The sequence below is a fragment of the Budorcas taxicolor genome, chromosome 2, assembly GCF_023091745.1.
Source record: "Budorcas taxicolor isolate Tak-1 chromosome 2, Takin1.1, whole genome shotgun sequence".
Classification (NCBI taxonomy): domain Eukaryota; kingdom Metazoa; phylum Chordata; class Mammalia; order Artiodactyla; family Bovidae; genus Budorcas; species Budorcas taxicolor.
Genome location: NC_068911.1, coordinates 112,869,685 through 112,889,483, shown reverse-complemented (window position 1 = coordinate 112,889,483; position 19,799 = coordinate 112,869,685).

The following is a 19,799-nucleotide window of genomic DNA, read 5'->3' as shown; positions in this document are numbered from 1 at the left end:
GAGCGCTGCGATTCACGGGGTTGCAAAGAGCTGGACACGACTGAGTGACTGAACTGAACTGATGGCAAAAGTCAGATCAAGTTCCACATCCAGAGTAAAAGACAGGAATGTACGGCTTCGGCATGGCTCTACCATATGAAAGTGGGGAAGGAAATAGCAATCGACTCAAATATTCTTGCCTGGGAAATGCCACGGACAGAGGAGTCTGGAGGGCTGCATTCTATGGGGTCTTGAAAACCGTCGGACAAGACCTAGTGACTAAGACATCTACCATACAAAAGAGACAGTAGAAAGAGAAAGGGCAGTGATGTTATGAAGAGCCTAAAATCTAGGTCCAGCAGTCTTACCACTGGGTACTGTGCTCTTTGATACTCCCAGTAGTTCCCACTTTTACATTTCTCAGGACATCAATTTCTACCCACTCTCCTATCTTTTTCTATGAAGTTTCTCTTACCTTCATTGTCACTGAGCCTAACTATATTCAACTAAGTACTGTGACAAAATTGTGTAGTGTAGATGCTCCCCTAAATGGCCAGCATGGGTAACCAGGCTTGCTTAAGACTTGATTCTTGCCATCTGTTCTCTTTCAGAGAGGAGTAAACACCCAGACTCCTTGCATTCCTACTGTTTCTATGACCTTAGTTAAAACATGGTTCATGAGAAAAATGCCTAAGCTTCTATTTGAGAAAACATCACTTTATGTTTCTGCTGTTTTTAATGCTTAACTCAAGAATTTTATATGTGTGTTGGGATGGGGGAGGTGGGTGAGTGGGTGGTGTGTGTTGTTCAGTTACTAAGTCATGCCTGACTCTTTGTGACACCATGGACTATATAGCATGCCAGGCTGCTCTGTCCTTCACTATCTCCCAAAGTTTGCTCAAATTCATGTTCATTGAGTCAGTGATGCTATCTGTCTTATCCTCTGCTGCCTGCTTCTCCTTTTGCCTTTGATCTTTCCCAGTGTCAGAGTCATTTTCAATTAGTCAGCTCTTCACATGAGGTGTCCAAAGTATTGGAGTTTCAGCTTCAACATCAGCCCTTCCAATGAATATTCAGGGTTGATTTTTTTTAGGAATATATATGTGTATATATGCATACTTTATTTGTGTATATATGTGTTTCAAGTGGAAAGTGAGAAATTTGCATGACTAGTTGGATTTACCCTGAGGAAAAGAGCATTACATATAATGCTCTTAGAAAATGCTCATAGGAAAATTGCTCCATGTACAACCTGTCACATTTTCCCCCCTTTGTTTTGTGTGCTGCAAATGCAATCAAAATAGTGAAATGTGATTTTCATTTGAGGGTCCTGAGGCAAAACCTACAGTAATGTTCTCCTTCTGTTCAGTCATATAAGCCTTAATAGAACGGACATCATCTCTTGGGGAAATCCAAGATCCTCCTGAGCTTCTCTGTTGATTAGCCAGCTCTGGAATGTCAAATAGCCTTTGATCTGGCAACAGCTGCCTACAGAGCAGAAAAGTTTAAAAAAAAAAAAAAAACACAAAAAAAACACTCTACTTGCTTTCAAATGAAGATTATAGGTAGTTTAGATTCTTCACCATGGCTGGGGCTCTGCTTCCTCTTTAGTGGTTCTGCTGGTTTCAGCTGAGCAGCTTAGAGTTATTTCATGTTTCTAAGATGTTAATGATTGTTTTATTTGCATCTCTAATTTGAGTTTGTCTTTTGCAAATTCTCTGAAGACTCTCTTCTACCTACTCTGTAGTAAGTCTGGGGAGTAAGGCTGGGTCATTATCAGATTCTTTAAAGGCTAATGAATGCACCTCTGCCTGTTCAAATCCCACTTTAGTGCCCAAGTGTATAAACAATTTTCTGACAGATTGTTGTTTAGTTTAACTTCCAGTAAACTGTATCTTTAAAAATAAGAGACAAAAGCTGTTTGGTATTTGAGTGAAAAGGCTTTGCTCCTCTTTTCTGAACTAGTTGGTGTTTTGCTTTGAGTGACTCTGCATCATCTACAGGCTATCCAACTGGTGTCCACCTCATTCAGACCTGGGTCCTTCAAATAATTTTTACAATATATTGCTTATTCTAGATCAGAGATTGGAAAAATGATTTCATTGCAGATGTGTGCTTTGATCAATTGATGAAGACTTAGTTTGTTACAATGTGAAAACGCATGAGATCACAACTAGGCTCAGTAGAAACTGTACATGATTGGTGTTTGATGTCTGTGACTTGCAAGGCTTTTAAAATAGCAGAACATTTCCAGGTATTTCTGTTCAATAGTAGACTCTGAATTTTCAAATTCTAGTTATATTCATTCTTTTATTTTTTGGGGGGAGTACAAACTTCATGCTTTTTCAGAACTCTTAGGACACAAGGATTATTTTCCCATTTCTTTGATATCTTCCTCTTGCCAATTTTAATTCCTAACACTCAGCACATACATGGCTCTGCATGGAGCAGAAACTTGATGAACACTGAATTAATGGGGACATTTTTCCTGATCCAAGAAGTGTGCAGCACAAAAAGGAAATGTTAATAATTTTTATATTTATAATTTCAATCAGGACTACTGAGGGAATTTATTCCTCATTTTTTATATGGAATGCATTAGTCACAGTCCCATTAGGAAATAGACAAGATACTAAATGGTGGGGTTTGAAACATGGCAACTAAATTCAATGCATGATTCTGAACTAGAGTCTATACTAAAATAAAGGAATGGCTATAAAGACAATATTATTTTCAAATTTTCAATTGAAAAATGCAATTAATATGGATAATAGATCAGTGTTTCAATGCTAAATTTCCTGAATTTAATAACTGTACTGTGGTTATGTAAAAAAAAATATATTTGTTACAAATAAGGGACATTAATGTATTATGAGGAAACTGTTCATAAAAATTAATTCTATCAATATATGTTCATACACAAATATGAAGAAAGGATATGATAAAATGATTATTGCAAAGCACTAAAATTGATGAGGAGAAGGCAATGGCACCCCACTCCAGTACTCTTGCCTGGAAAATCCCATGGATGGAGGAGCCTGGTAGGCTGCAGTCCATGGGGTCATGAAGAGTCAGACACGACTGAGTGACTTCACTTTCACTTTTCACTTTCATGCATTGGAGAAGGAAATGGCAACCCACTCCAGTGTTCTTGCCTGGAGAATCTCAGGGACGGCAGAGCCTGGTGGGCTGCCGTCTATGGGGTCGCACAGAGTCAGACACTACTGATGCAACTTTGCAGCAGCAGCAGCAGCAAAACTGATGAATTTGGATAAAGGAACATATATAAGATTTGTCTGTATCAATTTTTAAAAGTGACTATAATTCTGAGCTTCCTTCCAAATAAAAGCTTAAAAAAATGTAACTGCAACTGAGTAGAATTTAAGAGACTGGCATAGTGAGGCTTCCCTGGTGATTCAGATGGTAAAGAATCCACCTGCATTGTGGGAGAGCTGGGTTTGATCCCTGGATTGGGAAGATCGCCTGGAGGAGGGCAAGTCAACCCACTCCAGTATCCTTGCTGAATACTGAATTCTGGCTGCATTCTTGGAGAATCCTCATTGACAGAGGAGACTGGTGGGCTCCAGTGCATGCGGTCACAAAGAGTCTGACACAACTGAGCCACTAAGCATCAGCATCATCTGGCATACTGAAGTGAAACCAAAAGAGTATTGCCTACTGGGGCCAACAGTAGTATGAAACATACAACCTCAAAGTTGACAGTATTGGAAGGAGCTTTGCCAGAAGAACCCAGAGAGAACAGTTACTTTGGCACTCCGAAGTCTGCTGTGACCCTGCAGGAGAAAAAAAAAGCCAGCTGGCCTTCCCTGATAAAGAATCTGTCCAAAGCTCAGGAGACCTGGGTTTGATTCCTGGGTCAGGAAGATCCCCTAGAGTCAGGGAATGGCTACCCACCCACTCCAGTATTCTTGCCTGCAGAATTCCACGGACAGAGAAGCCTGATGGGTTACAGTCCATGGTGTCGTAACTAACATACTTTGAGAAGTAGCTGCAGAAATGAATACTATCATGTTTATTTTTCTGTCTTCATTTTCCCTGCTGGTGCTTCCCTCTGAATGAACTCAACCAAAATTTAAGCGGAAATATAGCTCACTTGATACATTCTAAAGAGATCAGCCACATGGGACATAGAACATGTTGGAAGGGTATGGAGAGTGGGACTGCAGGGCATAGAAAGACTGTCCAGCACACAGAAGGGACCTTTGGCATTTCTCATTCTTTATTTACCCAGCTTCTCTGGTGGCTCAGACAGTAAAGAGTTTTCCTGCGGTGTGAGAGACCCAGGTTCGACTCCTGGGTCAGGAAGATCCCCTAGAGAAGGGCATGGCGATCCACTCTAGTATTCTTGCCTGGATAATTCCATGGATAGAGGAGCCTGGTGGGCTACAGTCCATGGGATCACAGAGTCGGATATGACTGAGTGACTAACACTTTCACTTCATTCTTTATTTACCACAGATATTTGTGTTAACCAAAAAGTTTGAGTCTTAATGCACTTTTAGGCCAACCCAATACATGCAAAGAGAAACAGTAATACTGGTCCAGTCTTCTTTGTGTTTCTCAAACATTTGTTGTCTTTCACTGATTATGTGTTCATGTGTTTGTTCATCATCAATATCAAACTAATTTAGTATCCAGGTTGTATTTTTGTAACATTTTGGCAAATATCCAGTTTCCTTAAAATGAGATTGTGTATAAATGGGATTATTATCAAAAACAATGCAGACTTTGCTTTGGACTGTTTATGGTATGTTATTATCTCAGAAATTTTAATCCTTTTTTTCTGAAGGATTAAAATTATTTTGCATAATAATTGGATGCATATTTACTGATGGCACTGCAGGATGATGTGGTTTGCATTACTCATAGTGAGAATGCAAAGAACAAAAGGCTAAGAAAATCCTTTTCTCAACTGACTTTATAAAAGCTGACTTTATAAAGCACATTTGCTGGATTCAACTATGAATGTTCCTTCCATAAATATGGAATTTATAACATCCACTGTTAAGGCTTTCAAAAACTATTAATATTAATAAGTTGTGTCTGACTTTGCAACTCTATAGACTGCAGCACTCCAGGCTCCCCTGTCCTCCGATATCTCCCATAGTTTGCTCAAATTCATTGAGTCAGTAATGCTATCTAAACATCTCATCCTCTTTTGTCCCCTTCTCCTTTTGCCTTAAATTTTTCTTAGCATCAGGGTCTTTTCCAGTGTCTCGGCTCTTTGCATCAGGTGGCCAAAATATTAGAACTTCAGCTTCAGCCTCAGTCCTTCCAATGAATATTTGGGATTGATTTCCTTTAGGATCAACTCGTTTGACCAGGTAATTAATGTAATTAATGCAGCACCTCTAGCTAGTTGAATTTTCATTGTTATGAATAGAGAGAAAGGGACTGAAGTCATATTTCAACTTCTAAATACAGTTTAGCAACTCAAAATGTTTTACATCCCAGATAGATATGGTCCTGTATTTCAGTGGTCCCCAACCCCAGGCCCATGGACCAGTACTTGTGGGGCCTGTTAGGAAGCAGGCTGCCCAGCAAGACGTGAGTGATATTCAAGGGAGTGAAGCTTCATCTATATTTATAGGTGCTTTACATATCTAGCATTACTGCCTGAGCTCCATCTCCTGTCAAATTAATGGCAGCATTAGATTCTCATAGGAGAATGAATCTTACTGTTAGGTAAGTTAGAATAGGGAAAAGGAGTCCAAAATGGTGGTGGCTTTATTGACTATGCCAAAGCCTTTGACTGTGTGGATCACAATAAACTGTGGAAAATTCTGAAAGAGATGGGAATACCAGACCACCTGACCTGCCTCTTGAGAAATCTGTATGCAGGCCAGGAAGCAACAGTTAGAACTGGACATGGAACAACAGACTGGTTCCAAATATGAAAAAGATTACGTCAAGGCTGTATATTATCATCCTGCTTATTTAACTTCTATGCAGAGTACATCATCAAAAGAAGCTTACTCCTTGGAAGGAGAGTTACGACCAACATAGATAGCATATTCAAAAGCAGAGACATTATTTTGGCAACAAAGGTCTGTCTATGGTTTTTCTTGTGGTCATGTATGGATGTGAGAGTTGGACCATGAGGAAGGCTGAGCGCTGAAGAATTGAAGCTTTTGAACTCTTGAGAGTCCCTTGGACTGCAAGGAGAGCCAACCAATCCATTCTGAAGGAGATCAACCCTGGGATTTCTTTGGAAGGAATGATGCTAAAACTGAAACTCCAGTACTTTGGCCACCTCATGCGAAGAGTTGACTCAATGGAAAAGACTCTGATGCTAGGAGGGGTTGTGGGGCAGGAGGAGAAGGGGACGACAGAGGATGAGATGGCTGGATGGCATCACTGGCTCAATGGACGTGAGTCGGAGTGAACTCCTGGAGTTGGTGATGGACAGGGAGGCCTGGTGTGCTGCAATTCACGGGATGGCAAAGAGCTGGACACGACTGAGAGACTAAACTGAACTGAACTGAAAAGATAAGGAAGAGAAAAGCCCGCGAAAATAGAACAAAGGAAGGTCTGAGGACCTGAGTGAGGACCTCAGGTAAAACAAACAACACTCCTGGCTGCCCCAGTTTACCAAAGACAGGACCGGGGGTGGGGGGTGGGGGAACATGTAAAAAGAGGAGCCAAAGCTAGTGCTCTCTTGCTGTCTCTCTATCTCTCTCCCCCGCGTGCTGGGGCGCTCTTCTCTTTGTGTCTTTGGATCTACGTGCCCTCACGCCTCAAAGATGGATTTTCCTGCTATCTTCTAAATAAAATAGAACTGTAACACTGATTTGTCTAAGAGCTATAACACGGTCCATTTGAAACCTGAGAGCTATGACACGGTCTGTCCAAGACCTGAGAGCTGTGACACGCTGAGGGGGCTTTAATGTCCATCACTCCAGATCTTTGTTGTGACGAGACAAAAACCGAGGAGCATACACTCGAGTGACATCTATGGTGCCATGACTCGGGTTTAACCCGGCTGAAACAACATCCATGCGGAAAAGGCCAAGCACAGCACAAACCCAACTCAGCAAAGCTCCCGCGGTAGAAGCAGAATGCAAAGAAAACCCAGCACAGGGGGAGTGACAAGAGGCCCATTGTGTTGGAAACTGGGACAGCGAAAAACGAACTCAGCAGAAAACTCACACGGCTCAGTCTCAGAGTACGGAAGACCTCGGGTTAAGGTAGGAGATCCTCACTCCTGTGGCTGGAGGGACATATGGCTAATGAAATCTTCATTCCTTTACAATCTCTCATTTCTTGTTTCCTCGAACCTCCCACAAACTGGTGGGTGGCAGTGGGTACAATTGAGGGATTCTGGAGAGGCTGCTCCTCAGCATGTCCCAAAGGCGCTTTCTGCTGAGCCCCAAGTAGCTGTTACACAAGCTGGTGAGGGTTCCTCTGTCCTTAATCAGACCAATGAAAACTGTAAGCACTGGTCAGATATTTAGCAAATTTTCCCACGGGCTGTGAAGGGGATTCCTTGGTACGTTTTTTCCACTGCTTTTTCCTCCTGTCCTTCAGCTCTCTCTCCCAGGGCTTGAGCCCAACCAAAACCCAGGATGCCTGATTTCAGGACTTAATGAAGCTCAGGCTCTGATGTCTTATTGCGAAAATTCAGTGAGAGACAAAGCAATAGGTGAGAGGTAGACTTGTTAAGATTCAGAGAGAAACGCCCGCACTCTACAGGGTACAGGCCAAGGAATGTGGCCTGGCTAGGTTTTGAGAGCAGGGTCAATTCATTAGCAAATGAATGAGAGGATCATCCCAGCCATTGGGGAACCACCCACTCCTTGATCTTTTAACAGTGCCTTAGAACCAGACATCCTGGAATGTGAAGTCAAGTGGGCCTTAGAAAGCATCACTACAAACAAAGCTAGTGGAGGTGATGGAATTCCAGTTGAGCTATTTCAAATCCTGAAAGATGTTGCTGTGAAAGTGCTGCACTCAATATGCCAGCAAGTTTGAAAAACTCAGCAGTGGCCACAGGACTGGAAAAGGTCAGTTTTCATTCCAATCCCAAAGAAAGGCAATGCCAAAGAATGCTCAAACTACCGCACAATTGCACTCATCTCACATGCTTGTAAAGTAATGCTCAAAATTCTCCAAGCCAGGCTTCAACAATACATGAATATGACCTTCCTGATGTTCAATCTGGTTTTAGAAAAGGCAGAGGAACCAGAGATCAAATTGCCAACATCCACTGGATCATCAAAGAAGCAAGAGAGTTCCAGAGAAACATCTATTTCTGCTTGATTGACTATGCCAAAGCCTTTGACTGTGTGAATCACAATAAACTGTGGAAAATTCTGAGAGAGATGGGAATACCAGACCACCTGACCTGCCTCTTGAGAAATCTGTATGCAGGTCAGGAAGCAACAGTTAGAAATGGACATGGAACAACAGGCTGGTTCCAAATAGGAAAAGGAGTATGTCAAGGCTGTATATTGTCACCCTGCATATTTAACTTATATGCAGAGAGCGAAAAGTTGGCTTAAAGCTCAACATTCAGAAAATGAAGATCATGGCATCTGGTCCCATCACTTCATGGGAAATAGATGGAGAAACAGTGGAAACAATGTCAGACTTTATTTTGGGGGGCTCCAAAATCACTGTAGCTGGTGACTGCAGCCATGAAATTAAAAGATGCTTACTCCTTGGAAGAAAAGTTATGACCAACCTAGATAGTATATTAAAAAGCAGAGACATTAATTTGCCAACTAACGTCCGTCTAGTCAAGGCTATGGTTTCTCCTCTGGTCATGTATGGATGTGTGAGTTGGACTGTGAAGAAGGCTGAGCGCCAAAGAGTTGATGCGTTTGAACCGTGGTGTTGGAGAAGGCTCTTGAGAGTCCCTTGGACTGCAAGGAGATCCAACCAGCCTATTTTGAAGGAGATCAACCCTGGGCTTTCTTTAGAAGGAATGATGCTAAAGCTGAAGCTCCAGTACTTTGGCCACCTCATGCGAAGAGTTGACTCATTGGAAAAGATTCTGATTCTGGGAGGGATTGGGGGCAGGAGCAGAAGAGGGCGACAGAGGATGAGATGGCTGGATGGCATCATGGACTCGATGGGCGTGAGTCTGAGTGAACCCCAGGAGATGGTGATGGACAGGGAGGCCTGGCGTGCTGCTATTCATGGGGTTGCAAAGAGTCGGACGTGACTGAGCGACTGAACTGAACTGAACTGAGTACATTATGAGAAACACTGGACTGGAAGAAACACGAGCTGGAATAAAGATTGCTGGGAGAAATACCAATAACCTCAGATATGCAGATGACAACACCCTTAGGGGAGAAAGTGAAGAGGAACTAAAAAGCCTCTTGATGAAAGTGAAAGTGGAGAGCGAAAAAGTTGGCCTAAAGCTCAATATTCAGAAAACGAAGATCATGGCATTCGGTCCCATCACTTCATGGGAAATAGATGGGGAAACAGTGGAAAGTGTCAGACTTTATTTTCTGGGGCTCCAAAATCAGTGCAGATGGTGACTGCAGCCATGAAATTAAAAGACACTTACTCCTTGGAAGAAAAGTGATGACAAACCTAGATAGCATATTCAAAAGCAGAGACATTACTTTGCCGACTAAGGTAAGTCTAGTCAAGGCTATGGTTTTTCCTGTGGTCATGTATGGATGTGAGAGTTGGACTGTGAAGAATGCTGAGCACGGAAGAATTGATGCTTTTGAAGTGTGGTGTTGGAGAAGACTCTTGAGAGTCCCTTGGACTGCAAGGAGATCCAACCAGTCCATTCTGAAGGAAATCAGCCCTGGGTATTCTTTGGAAGGAATGATGCTAAAGTTGGAGCCCCACTACTTTGGCCACCTCATGCGAAGGGTTGACTCAATGGAAAAGACTTTGATGCTGGGCGGGATTGGGGGCAGGAGGAGAAGGGGATGACAGAAGATGAGATGGCTGGATGGCATCTCTGACTCGATGGACGTGAGTCTGAGTGAACTCCGGGAGTTGGTGATGGCCTGGGAGGCCTGACATGCTGTGATTTATGGGGTCGCAGAGAGTCGGACACGACTGAGAGACTGAACTGAAGTGAAATGAACTAGAGCTGTTCTGCCACATCTGGGTGTGTCTTTTGGCTTATAGAGTGGGGATTAAAGTTTACTCGAATTTGGCTTGTCATCTTGGACCCAATTGATTTTAATCGGTTTATGTTATGCACTTGTGCTATGTCATTCTTTCAAAGGTTGTGCTCTGCCCCCCTCCTTCCTGTTTCATGCTCTTTTCCTTATCCCCATCCAGGCCCACAATGTCGCCTCTATAATCTTATGGAGAGACAACCAGAAAATAGCTGGCCCTTGGGAGGGAAATACTATACAATATCCAACCCCTCTAGATATTCAGCCTTTCATCTTCCATGTTTCCTACAACATGTGCAACATCAGCATCTCCCAGTGAACTCTCTAGGGCAGGAGACAGGCACACAATGCTTGCTAGAAGTCCATCAGTTGGCATCCCTTCAAAGGCAATTCGGCTTCCAGGGATAATGTTTGCCACTTTGAGAGTTATCCCCATAGGCTGTTTGGGCCCAAACCCTTACCACCCTTCTCCTAAAGTTACAAACATACCCTTGAATCAAATCTCCACTCCACTTTAATGGAACGTTTGGTTGGTTGCCTCGTACTGATTTGTTCTTAAGCCAATTACTAACTCCTATATTCAGGACCCTTCCCCTCGCAGGCAACATTGCTCCACCCAGCCTATTATTAAAATACCTTAATGTCCCTAACAGAGCCAGATAACCCACTACTTCTGTTATTACCTAATGTGGGTCTATGACAACGTAATGTTTACCATTGGAGACACCCTAACCTGCTCTCATGGAGGACTAGGGAAAGAAATCAGTGACCCAACAATCCCTTAGAGTAAGAGGATAAGACTTATGACTGTTACACTGTTTCCCAGTCTCAAGGCACAGGCTTGGATTGCGTTACATCATGACATCTATTCCCATCCGTGGTGGGCAAACCAGCAGTGAGTTAAGATTCAGTTCAGTTCAGTTGCTCAGGTGTTTCTCACTCTTTGCAACCCCATGAACTGCAGCACACCAGGCCTCCCCGTCCATCACCAACTCCCGGAGTTCACTCAGACTCACGTCCATCAAGTGAGTGATGCTATCCAACCATCTCATCCTCTGTCGTCCCCTTCTCCTCCTGCCCTCAATCGCTCCCAGCATCAGAGTCTTTTCCAATGAGTCAACTCTTCGCATGAGGTGGCCAAAGTAATGGAGTTTCAACTTTAGCATCATTCCTTCCAGTGAACACCCAGGGCTGATCTCTTTCAGAATGGACTGGTTGGATCTCCTTGCAGTCCAAGGGACTCTCAAGAGTCTTCTCCAACACCACAGTTCAAAAGCATCAATTCTTCAGGACTCAGCTTTCTTCATAGTCCAACTCTCACATCCATACATAATCACTGGAAAAACCATAGCCTTGACTAGACGGACCTTTGTTGCCAAAGTAATGTCTCTGCTTTTGAGTATGCTATCTAGGTTGGTCATAACTTTCCCACCAAGGAGTAAGTGAAGTGAAGTGAAGTCGCTCAGTCGTTTCCGACTTTTTGCGACCCCATGGACTATAGCCCACCAGGCTCCTCTGTCCATGGGATTCTCCAGGTGCGTAAGTGTGTTTTAATTTCATGGCTGCAGTCACCATCTGCAGTGATTTTGGAGACCCCAAAAGTAAAGTCTGACACTGTTTCGACTGTTTCCCCATCTATTTCCCATGAAGTGATGGGACCAGATGCCATGATCTTCATTTTCTGAATGTTGAGTTTTAAGCCAACTTTTTCACTCTCCCCTTTCACTTTCATCAAGAGGCTTTTTAGTTCCTCTTCACTTTCTGCCATAAGGGTGGTGTCATCTGCATATCTGAGGTTATTAATATTTCTCCTGGCAATCTTGATTCCAGCTTGTGCTTCTTCCAGCCCAGTGTTTCTCATGGTATACTCTGCATGTAAGTTAAATAAGCAGGGTGACCATATACAGTGACATACTTCTTTTCCTATTTGGAACCAGTCTGTTGTTCCATGTCCAGTTCTAACTGTTGCTTCTTGAGTTAAGATTATAGTTCCTTAATTCTACCCAGCACTGGTCACACTGGAGATCTTGGGGATGCCCAACTCTAGTCTGGGGGTCCCAGGAGGTCAACCTGCTTTGACCTACCTAGGGATCTGGTCCTCGAAAGGTTGTCACACCTAAACCTGCTCAGGGATCCGCCAGTCCCAGGGGTCCCAGGAGGTCGTCACACTTCAACCTGCCCAGGGACCCAATTCTCGGGAGGCCATCACGCCTTGACCTGCCTGGGATTCGATCTCTAGGAGGCTGTCATGCCTCAGCCTGCCTGGGGATCTACACCCTGACCCAGGGACGCCTGGCTCTCGGGTTGCCACAGTTCTGCGTGGGATAAGCTTTAGAAAGACTCACCCCTAAGAAGTCCACCCAATGAAACAGAAGGAAGCCTATTATTTGTGGGACTCTGCCCAGTCTAAGCAATAACTCAGGATCCCAATGAGAACCCCATTGCCTTTCTGGAAAGGCTAAAAGAGGCCCTCCAAAAGTTTACCAGTCTGGATTTAGACTCTTACGAGGGACAGGACAAATTCCTCTCTCAATGTGCACCAGATATCAGAATTAAGTTACAACGGCTACAGCAGCAGGACCCTGCTGCCTCTTTAGATGAGATGATCCAGACAGCCACCAATACCTTTTATAACAGAGAACAGGAAAAGGAGGCTAAGGCCCAGGAGATAGAGAGAAGGAAAGAGACAAGGCATGCCCAGATGCTGGCCACCCTCCAGAGAAGCCCTGTGGCACACCCTGATTCCTTGAAGGACAAGGCACGAGGCAAATGCCTAATCTGTAGACAAGAGGGGCATTGGGCAAAAGAGTGTCCAAACCGTGACAAGTCTCCTAGAATGGCTTGCCACAAGTACCATGAACTGGAACTTTGGGCTGCACTCTGCCCTCGGGACCCAAGAGCCTCAAGGTCAAGTGCCAAGCCTTCCCTCATGATGGCTCAAGAGGACTGAAGTGGTCCGTTCCAGCCAGCCCGCCTGTCACAGATAACCAACACAGGTCTGGAGCCAAGGGTGCAACTGGATGTGGCAGTAGGGTCCGAGAATTTCTTGGTTGACACAGGGGCTACCTACTCTGTCTTGATCTCCTACTCCGGAGCTTTCTCCTCCCAAACCTGTACCATTTTGGATGCTACAGGAAAAGCAACTAGTAAAAGATTCACCCAAGCACTTTTTTTGTTGCTTGGATGGACAAATGTTTTCCTACCAGTTTCTGGTGGTCCCTGAGTGTCCTACTCTCTTAATGGGAAGAGACATACTTAACTGGGGACCACCCTTGTGATGGGAAGGTTTTCAGCCCCTAGAGCCCTGCAGCACCTGGTTACTACTGAAGAACCAGTTAGACCTTCTCCAATAGAGAGGGACCAAAAACTATGGGAAGACAAAATTAACCCCCAGGTGTGGGACCAGGGGATTCCTGGATGAGCCCACCAAGCTAAACCAGTCATCATTGTCCTCCGTGATCCCACTCGGTTTCCTAACCGGAAACAATATCCTCTCAAAAGAGAGGCTTGGGAGGAACTACAGCCTCTAATAGATAAATTCCTTGTTTGTGGGCTATTAGTCCCCACCAGTTCACCATGTAACACCCCAATCAGAGGAATCAGTAAAAAAAGGATGGAACCTGGTGAATGGTTCAAGATCTCCAGATGATAAATGAAGCTGTAGTCCCCCTCCATCCCACAGTACCCAATCCCTATGGGAGAAATCCCACCCAGTACCAAGTGGTTTACAGTCTTGGATCTCAAAGATGCATTTTTTTGCATACCACTGGCTAAAAAATCCCAATATCTTTTTGCCTTTGAGTGGGAAGCCCCAGGAGAAAAACACCAACAGATAACTTGGACAGTATTACCTCAGGGGTTCAGAGATAGCCCCCACCTGTTTGGACAGGCCCTTAGCTGGGATCTCCTAGATCTGGACCTGGGACCTAATGGGAAAATATTACAATACATAGATGACCTACTAATCTGCTCTCCAGATGAGAAAAGTGCCCAACAACATGCAATTCATGTTCTAAACTTCTTGGCAGAAAGGGGATATAAAGTCTCCTGTGCTAAGGCACAGATGGTTGAGACAAAGATCACTTATCTGGGAGTTCAAATTACACATGGGTCCAGGAGCCAGAAAAAAACATTCCAACTTCATGTCCATGAAAGAGAGGGAATAGCCTTGGGAGTGTTAACTCAAAGGTTGGGATCTGAGCCCCCGCCTGTAGCTTACTTATACAAGAGGCTCAATCCAACCGCCCGTGGCTGGCCCCCCCCCCCCCCCCCCCCCACCTTCGAAATCTTGCAGCTACTGCAATCATGATAGAAGATGCTTTAAAACTCTACTTTGGGGGGCAAAATAACTATTTTTACCAGCCACCAGGTAAAACAACTCTTAAATGGGAGAGGCCATTTATGGATGTCTGATTAAAGAATCCTCAGATATCAAGTAATGCTGATGGAAAATCCAGGCCTCACTATACACCCTTGTGAGGTTCTTAACCCAGCACCCTCCTGCTTACCCTCGCGGTTTCTCTCCCCTTTCACTCTTGTCTAGAAACCTTGGACCACTGGACAAAACCCTGAGAGAGATTGTCAGAAGATCCTCTGACGAGTCCTGAGGAAATCTGGTACACTGATAGAAGCAGCTTTGTCTTCAATGGAAAAATAAGAACAGAATATGCAGTAGTCTCCAATTTTGAGATCATAGAGGTTAAGCCTCTGCCACCAGGTACTTCAGCCCAATTAGCTGAGCTCATAGCCCTGATTCGAGCTTTAGAGCTGGGAAAAGGAAAAAGAATAGCCATTTACACTGACTCTAAGTACGCCTTTCTGGTGCTACATGCACATGGTACTATTTGGAAAGAAAGGGGCCACTTGACCACCTGAGGGTTCCCAGTCAAATATGGTGATCAAATTCTTAGACTCTTGGAGGCAGTCCATCTGCCCACTGAGGTTTCAGTCTCCCACTGTAAAGGACACCAAAAAGGGAGCACAGAAGTGGCATGAAGGAACCACGCAGATGATCAGGGAGCTAAGAGAGCAGCATTACAGAACCATGACCTAATAGGGGTTGCCACCTTAGTTCCACAGACTAATTTGCCAGAAATTCCTTCATATACTGAATTTGAGACTCTTAAAGTTAAGAGTGAGGGCTTTCAAGATCGTATGGGGTGGTTCCAAAAGGAACCTCCTTTTTCTGCCTGGGAACCTCCAATGGAAGTTGGTTAACTCCTTACATGCCACCACTCATTTAGGGGAAAAGGCCCTCCAAAGATTACTAGAAAGGTCCTTCAGAGAAACAGGCTTCCAAACAACTATTAGACAAGTGGTCTCCTCTTGTCCCACTTGCCAATTAAACAACCCCAAAGGAGCTCAAAGACCTCAGCTGGCCCAGCCGATTCAATGACATGGGGCCTATCCAGGAGAGGACTGGCAGATGGATTTCACCCAGGTGCCAGTTTCCCAAGGGTATAAATACCTATTAGTCATGATAGATACATTCACAGGGTGGATTGAAGGCTTTCCCACTTGGACTGAGAAGGCAGAGGAGGTGTGGTAAAAAAAAACTGCTCCATGAAATCATTCTAAGATTTGGTCTTCCCAGGTCGTTACAAAGTGACAATGGGACATCATTTACTTCTAAGGTCACCCAAGGGGTCTCTAAAGCATTGGACATTACTTATTATCTCCATTGTGAATGGAGGCCTCAGTCTTCAGGACAAGTAGAAAGAGCCAACCAACTCTTAAAATCAGCGATAAAAAAGATAACCCAGGAGACCTCCCTGGGATAGAAGGAGGCTTTACTAATAGCTCTTTTCCATACCCGTATTGCCCCTAAGGAACAGGTTGTTTTTAGTCCTTATGAGATGCTATATGGGAGACCTTCTGTTTATGTCAATGACCTCTTCCTACATCCAGAGGTTCAGAACCTTCAGTCTTATACCATGGTCATTGGACAATTCCAACAGAATATATGCTTGTGGGGTATGAACCAGGACCCAAAAGATTCTAAGGAGTCACCACGATATGCTCCAGGGACACAAGTCCTAATTAAAGTCTGGAAAGATGGGTTCCCAAAGGCTCAACTCCAGCCCACATGGAGCCCTACCCTGCAATACTTTCTACCTCCACAACAGTCAAGATACTAGGACATGATTCCTGGATTCACTACTCACTAGTCAAGCTGTGGAAAAAAAACAGAAGAGGACACTCAATACACCTGTGAGCCCTTGGGAGATCTCAGATACCTGTTCAGAACTACAAATGAGTGCCATTCTAATGAACACCCCCAAAATCTGGTTTCTGGGGATAAGATTTCTCAGGAAAACTCTAAAGAGCCAGCATAGCTCGGCAGGGATTGTATTCCAAAACAGGCAGGAAATAAATCTTTTGATCCCTGAACAAGGAGAGATTTGAGCCATCCTGGCGATGCGAATTTGGAATTGGTTCATGCCCCTACTAGTCCTTATCATGCCATATTGATGCTGCTTATGATTGTTCCATGCATTATCAATTGTCTAACCTGTTTGTCTTTGCTCAGGTCAACAAGCTATAACATGCAGTCCCAGTTCAACAAAGATACAAAACTACAGCTGACCATGGAAAATACCACTTACCCTTAGATGAACACTGCTATGAGGACTCTGAGGCCTGAGACTAGCAAGAGGGGGAGACCCAATACCCCTCACCATCCCAATTCAGTAGGAAGTAGCCAGAAAGACCTTCACACCCCTATTCCCAAAGAATTGGGCCTCCCATCTCTTGAGGGGGGAATGTTAGGTAGTTAGAATAGGGAAAAGGAGTCCAAAATGGCAGTGACCAAAAGATAAAAAGCCCGTGAAAATAGAACAAAGGAAGTTCCAAGTACCTCAGGTAAAACAAAAACACTCCTGGCTGGGCCAATTTACATAGGACAGGCCCGGGGGGGTGGGGGGTGGGAGAGACACACACAAAAAAAAACATAAAAAGAGGAGCCAAAGCTCTCTCTCTCTCTCTCCCGCGTGCTGGGGTGCTCTTCTCTTTGCGTCTTTGGATCTACGTGCCCTCATGCCTCAAAGATGGATTTTCCTGCTATTTTCTAAATAAAATAGAGCTGTAACACTGATTTGTCTAAGAGCTATAACATGGTGCATTCGAGACCTGAGAGCTATAACACGGTCTGTCCAAGACCCGAGAGCTGTGACACGCTGAGGGGGCTTTAATGTCCATCACTCCAAATCTTTGTTGTGACGAGACAAAAACCGAGGAGCATACACTTGCATGACATTACTATATTTTAATCATCCCCAGACCACCCCTCCAGCCCTCATCTGTGGAAAAATTGTTTTCCAAGAAACCGGTCCCTGGTGCCAAAAAGATTGAGGACTACTGCTTTAGTTCACTGCTTAAGGTTCCTGTTTGTCAACTCCATTCAGGGAACCTTGTTCTGTGTTTTTCCTATTGTGGATGCTGGGCTACTGAGCCTCCTTCAGACATGACTCCCCCAGCTGCTGGCAGTACAGCTGGAAGTCAGACTCAGCTAATAAAATCAATCTTGACCCTTACATCATATCAAGCAAAATGTTAATTTGGAATTGAGAGAGTCAATTCCTAGGCAGGTTGATAAGAAGTCTGGGGTCCCTGAGGAGGAGAAAGAGGTCTGCGGCTCTCGAAGTAGAGCTAGGGGTCTGGAATTCTAAAAGAGGAGGAAAGGACAAACATTTTTTTTTTTTCCCCTGTCTACATTCCTTAGTGTTAGTCACGTAAAACATTTTTTTTTTTTTTCTTTAAGCCTGGAACTGATGATTTACACAACAAACAACTCAGTTTAAACTCTGTACTAAGGATTCTATAACAACAATGTATCCTGCTTGAGGACAGTTTTTCCTTTCTGAAAATCTTCTGGCTAATCCTGTTATCTTAAAATGTAAATTATGAGAGTGGGTCTAATAAGATCTTTACAACCTTAAGACATTCTTTTGATTTATTGTAAAGCTAATTTAAAAAGTATATAACTCCCATGCTTAGACTAGCAAGGGGGGGCACTCTCTGCCCCCTTTCTGATGTGTATGTCAGAAGCTTTCTCTGTCCCTTTTTCACCTTAATAAAACTCTGCACCACAAAAGCTCTTGAGTGATCAAGCCTGATCCCTGGTCTCGAAGCTAAATCTTCTTTGGAGATCACAAATTCGACATTGTTCACCATAAGCTATCAGAATCATACTTATTGTTATTCAAATTACTAACATTTTCAGTCATGCACTAGCTATCAGGCTAACCAACATGGTAGTCTGCCAAAGGACAACTCTTAGAGATGAAAATTTTAAAAGTAAAATATGAATATGCATGATTATTTCATATTCTGGAATACTACACCTGTTGTGTACTAGAGATACAATAAATGGTAGTTGCATTTTCTTTCCCTAAGAACAGGAATTGGTAAACCATAGTCCACGGTCCAAATCGGTCACACTGCCATTTTTTTTTAAACAAAAATATACCAGCGCAAATTATTATTTATTCATGTGTATTGTGTCTATGGTTCTGCTTTTGTGCTACAATGGCAGAGCTCAATAGTTTCTACAGAGACCTTGCAGACTGCTGGTCCTTAGTGGAAAAATGTTTGCATTTCCTGCCTTAGAGCATTAAATAGGAGTTTCCATTTTTCATTAATTAAGAAATAATTGACCAAGTCAAGTTTGAATCAGTTAAACATACAAAATAAAAGTATGTTGCTTTCAAACTACCTTTTCTCTTTCACTCTAAGAAATTACAGGTGGAAAAAAAAAAAAAGGGCAAAGACTAAGCATGTTTAAGGGAAACTCAGGAAATAAGGGCAGTGGGAATTTTTAACACTATGGAAGAGACAAAGATTTCTTTAACACAACAAAAGAGCATAACCATTAAAAAATACAAATTATTTTAATTAATTTGATTTTATTACAATTAAGAATCATTACTTATATAAGCTTGCCATTAAACGATTGTGAACATAAGTCACACACTGAGAACATCTTTACAATACATATGTCTGACTATGCAGTCTTTTCTAGTATAAGAATTGCTATACTTCAACTTAAAGAATGCAAACAACACACTGGACAGGTATCTTGAACCACTTTATAAAAGAAAATATCTGCTGGGACAGAACTATTTGATAAAATGGTCAATATCATTATTTCTCTGGGTAATACAAATTACAACTACAGTAAGGTACACTCAGTCCTTTGTATCCATGGGTTCTGTATCCATAGATTCAAACAACAATGGTTAGAAAAGATTCCCCAAAATTCCAGAAAGTTTCAGAAAAGAAAAATTTGAATTTACCTTGTGGGGTTTTACATTATATTTATAACTATGTGATATTTATATTGTATTAAGTATTATAAGCAATCTAGAGATAATTTAAAGTATACAAGTAGATATGCATAAGTTATATGCATATAGTACACAATTTTACATAAGGGATTTGAACATCTGCAGATTTTGCTATCCACATGGTTCCCTGGAACCAATTCTCTGATACAGAGGGAAGGTTATATTACTGTATACCCACCCAAAGTGGCTATAAATAATAAGACTAATAATATCAAGCATTAGAAAATTTGCAGAGAAACTGGAAACTTTCTAAATAGTTGGTGAGGAAGAGAATTGATTTAACCATTTTAAAAAACTATTTGAAAATATTTACCAAAGTTGAATATATGTCTTGACAATTCCATCTTAAGTTTTATATCTA